General features: G+C 37.9%; 1 long non-coding RNA gene across 1 annotated transcript in view; it reads left to right on the top strand.

Annotated features, from left to right (window-relative positions):
- Positions 1-1,770: 1,770 nt before the first annotated feature.
- Positions 1,771-4,866, top strand: part of LOC138364100 (uncharacterized) — a 9,377-nt gene continuing 6,281 nt past the window's right edge. Inside the window, exon 1 of the long non-coding RNA XR_011228291.1 lies at positions 1,771-1,891. This is a non-coding gene — a long non-coding RNA (uncharacterized lncRNA). The remainder of the gene's footprint in view (positions 1,892-4,866) is intronic.

Genomic DNA, 4,866 nt, shown 5'->3' with positions numbered 1-4,866 from the left:
ACAACATTCACATAATAAGATAAAAATCTCCAAGGATGGTTATACACCTGCAACAGATCTTGAAACAGCAACTGAATTTAATAGCTTCTTTTCATCGTTTGGTGCTCACCTTGCCCGAAAAATCCCAGAGACTCAGACATATGTTACCACATATCTTTCACGCAGCTATCCAAACTCTCTTCTCCTCTCTCCGGTCAGCCCTACAGATGTTGTGCCCATCATTCACTCGCTAAAAACCAAAGCTGGTAACATTAGTGAAATACCATCGATGGTACACAGGCGTGCCTCCCATGCCCTTGCACCATCCATAGCACTGCTGTTCAACAAATCCCTAGAGTGTCATACCTTCCCTGATATCCTTAAAAAAGCAAGAGTAACGCCAGTTCATAAAGGAGGTAACACGGCAGACATAAATAATTACAGACCCATATCGAATCTACCTATATTATCAAAATTATTTTTTTTTTTTTTACAAACAGCTCTACTCCAATCTTGTAAAATTCAATATACTAAGTCCCTGTCAGTTTGGCTTCCGCTCCCAAAAGAGTACCAATGATGCTATTGTTAGTCTGCTTGACTTAATCTTCTCAGCCCTTGACAAAAGTGAGTTTCCAATTGAACTCTTCATCGGCCTGAGAAAGGCCTTTGATACTGTTAACCATAACTACCTCCTACTTAAATTCCACCATTATGGAATCCGTGGCCTTGCCCTAAACTATATCCGATCCTATCTTAGTAACAGACACCAATATGAAGCCATCAATGATATAACCTCTCCCACTCTACCACTTAATTACCGTAAAAGTGCCACAGAGCAGCATCCTAGGACCCTCCTGTTTCTTATATACATCAATGATCTCCCTAATGTCTCTAACATACTTAAACCTATATTGTTGGCTGATGATACTACTCATCTACTCTGACCCCAACCCACTCCTGTTAAATAATGTTGTAAACAATTAATTAAAAAAAGTCTACTTGTGGATGTCAACCAACAAACCTCACACAAAACATAGAAAAGACCTACTATATCTTATTTGGAAACAAATCAACAAATGCAATTCAGCTTCAGATAGATAATGTAAACATTAGCAATAAAAATGATGGAAAGTTTCTTAGCCTATACTTAGACAAGAGACTCAACTTCCGCACCCATATACAACACATAACTAAAAAGGTTTCTAAAACAGTTGGTATACTGTTTAAGATCAGATATTATGTACCCTACTCTGCTCTCCTCTCACTCTATTATGCACTTATCTATCCCTATCATTCTTATGGCGTTTGTGCTTGGGGTTCAACCTCTGCAAACTACCTCAAGCCCATCATCATCCAGTAAAAATCTGCTATCAGGACAATAAATAACTCTACCTTCAGACAACACACAGCTCCCTTGTTCAAATCCTTAAACATGCTAAACAAATTCACTCCATACATTCTCCTGTGTAAATTACGTTTATAAAGCCCTTTTTCTAACTGCAAACCCTGTTCTGAAACTCTTCCTGGACAGATGTAATAGAACACATGGCCACGTCCCCACCAGACATAAATATCTCTTTGATATCCCCAGAGTCAAACTTAATCTATGTAAACACTCTATGTAAATAAAGGGACCTAGTCTATGGAACTCACTCCCTTATAATGATTTGAAAAGCTGTCCAACTTCTGCCATATTCAAAAATAAAACCAAAAAGTACCTGTAGTACTTTTTAAGTACGAGGGAGTAATGCGCAAAGCGTCCCTCACCTGTGACGTCACAGCGTCATCTGACGCCATATCAACACATCGGCCATTTTGTCGTCAGTTCAGTCATGGCGAGGACTAACCCTTCATGCAAACTGCACCTACTATCAAGAAGAAGAAGATTTTGTGTTCCACCGATAGTATTATCGTAAGTAAACACTTATATTTTATATTTTATTATATTAATTGATTCTATTTTTCTGTAATAAAGGTCCAAAGGGTTGTTAAGGAACAAGGGTGTAGCGATACCGACGCTCAGTGCGCTCAACTCACACCAAAGTATCACCTGTGTAGCTTCTGTAATTAGTGTTAATTAGTTATGCTATAAGATAATGAAGCGAGTATAAGATTAACTCGCTACAAGGGTACTGTGTTGGGAGGTGAGGGCTGTTACTGGTGTCTGTGGGGATGTGAGGACTTGTACCAACCACTATCACCACCAGTACCTTGTCTTGCATCCTGCTTAGTATTCCTATTGAGATATGAAGTATTATTGCATTCATATAATTATTCATTCATTGTCATTACTATTTTTATGGGCTATGTTCTGTTACCCTAATGCTTTTTACCCCTGGGCATGTCCATTTACTCTCCAGCCCTTCACAAGCCACTGCTGCACCCCCTCCATGCCCATACTTACTGTGCTTATTCTTACAGGACTGCACTGCATTATGTGGTGCTCACTGCCTGGACACCTTGATACATGCATTATAGGGTTCTGGTAGTTGTTCTACTCACCAAGCCCTTCCAAGGCCAGGCTTGACATGTGAGAGCTTGGTCCAACAGGCTGTTGCTTGGACAGGCCCCTCAGGCCCACATATCCACCACAGCCTTGTTTGTCCGGCACTTCAAAATCAAATGTTTATTTACGTAAGGTACATACATATTTTTAGGTAAGGTACTCTTTATTTGGGTAAATTTATCTTCGTAGTATTTAGCTTTGGCTCGTCTAATTATCTTGGATAGCAATAACGAGTAATTCTTTGAGAATTCTTTGGAGACAATTCCTAACCTATACTTCTCCCAACCTATACTTCTTCTCAAGGTCATCTTCACTTCTTGAAGATGTTCAGGTTTTCTCTTGAAGATGTCGACGGTTGTTCCAGCAATACTGTATTTCTTTTATTGCTGAAAACCTGTTTTCAGCCATAAAAAAATAATCCTGAATCCAGAAAAAAATCCCTTTTGTATCGTCTGGAAATTTTCAAATATTGCTGATCAAACCTGAGTCTAAATTATTTGTATATATTATGAATTACAGAGGTCCCAGGACAGGGTTTTTAGGCACTCCACTTACATTTTCCCACTCTGACTTAACCCCCATTTATACAAACTCAGTCTTATCTTTTAGCTAATAATTTATTGTACACACCATACTCAGCCTGTGTAGGGTAGTTTATTGTGCATGTGTAGTATATATATTTGTGTAGTATATTTGGTATATTTAATGCCTCTAACCTCTCCTCATAGTTCTTGTCCTTCAGTTCTGGGAGCCACTTAGTAGCATGTCTTTGCACCTTTTCCAGTTTGTTTATGTGCTTCTTAAGATATGGGCACCATACAACCGCTGCATATTCCAACTTTGGTCTAACAAAAGTCGTGAACAATTTCTTGAGTATTTCGCCATCCATGCATTTAAAAGCTCTGAATATTATCCTTTACCTGCAATTGGTTGTTGCTGTATTTATAGAATATGATTTGTTCTACTTTACATTTGTTTGTTCCTTTTTTTCAAAATTTCTTTCTGCCTCTCTCCTCACTGCCGTGTAGTTGTTTCTCTTTGTATTACTGGTATGTTTGGGGGTTTGGCCTCTTCGTATATTGATTCCATTTTTGTGTCTTTTGGTCTCTGTCCGTCTTGAAATTTCAGTTGAACAAATCCTGTTTCCTAGTTCTGCATCTTTGTTTTGGTATAAATGTTTTTGTTCCTTTATCATATATTTCACAAAATTGACATACTGTGCATTAATTCATCTCAATTACTTCCTTTCCTAACAGCAAGCCTTTCCAGTAAAATTCTTTGAATTCTTTTCTGACTTCTGGCCTAATGTTTGTTTTATCCTAGTGTGTATGATGCCTAGCGTGTGTCTGGTGCCTGTTGTGTTAAACCGAAGATAAATGCATAAGTATAGGTCAGTAATTTCTCCAGCTTTGAAAGGGGCTTTCATTATGCAGCAGTATTCCACTCTAGAGAGCACTAGCGTCTTGAAAACTATCATCATCGGTATAGCATCTCTAGTGTGAAAAGTTCTTGTTATCTATCCTGTCATTTTTCTTGCAGTTGTGACGGCTACTTTATTGTGTTCTTTAAATGTAAGGCCTTCTGACATCAGTACACCCAAATCCTTTACGTTGCTTTTCCGTTCAATGTTATGATTTGACTGAGTTTTGTAAGTGGTTTCCGTTTTTATATTTTTTATTTTTTCCGTAGCGCATGAGCTGAAACTTATGTTCGTTAATCACCATGTTATTTTCTGTAGCCCATAGAAAGACCTGATTTACATCTGATTGGAGGTTTGCCGTGTCCTCTATGTTGCCTACTCTCGTGAAGATTCTAGTGTCATCTGCAAAGGATGATCAAGTACTATAGGTTGTGTCCTTGTTTATGTCCGATATGTCATATAATGCTTTGAAACTTTTGACGGATTTGGCCTCCACCACCTTCTCACCTAACATGTTCCAACCGTTTACCATTCTGTTTGCAAAAGTGAATTGTCTTACATTTCTTCGGCATCTTTGTTTAGTTCGTTTAAATCTATAACCTCTTGTTCTTGAAATTCCAGGTCTCGGGAAATCTTCCCTATCAAGTTTATCAATTCCTGTTACTGTTTTGTACGTAGTGATCATATCTCCTCTTTTCCTTCTGTCTTCTAGTTTTGGAATATTTAATGCCTCTAATGTCTCCTCATAAATCCTGCCCTTCAGTTTTGGTATGAATGTTTGTGTGCCTTCATCGTATATTTTGCAAAATATGGAATACATCTCATTTACTTTACTTTAAGAATATGGTTCGATCAATTAAAAACCCTCTTGTTCAAATTGCAAAGAGACTGAAAGAGATGCAGCATGCTCAATGGATTATATATTAGTGATTATTATTAGGATTATATATTAGTGAATCAT

The sequence above is a fragment of the Procambarus clarkii genome, chromosome 12, assembly GCF_040958095.1.
Source record: "Procambarus clarkii isolate CNS0578487 chromosome 12, FALCON_Pclarkii_2.0, whole genome shotgun sequence".
Classification (NCBI taxonomy): domain Eukaryota; kingdom Metazoa; phylum Arthropoda; class Malacostraca; order Decapoda; family Cambaridae; genus Procambarus; species Procambarus clarkii.
Note: the sequence above shows the minus strand (reverse complement) of the source record. Positions and strands in the feature narration are given on the sequence as shown.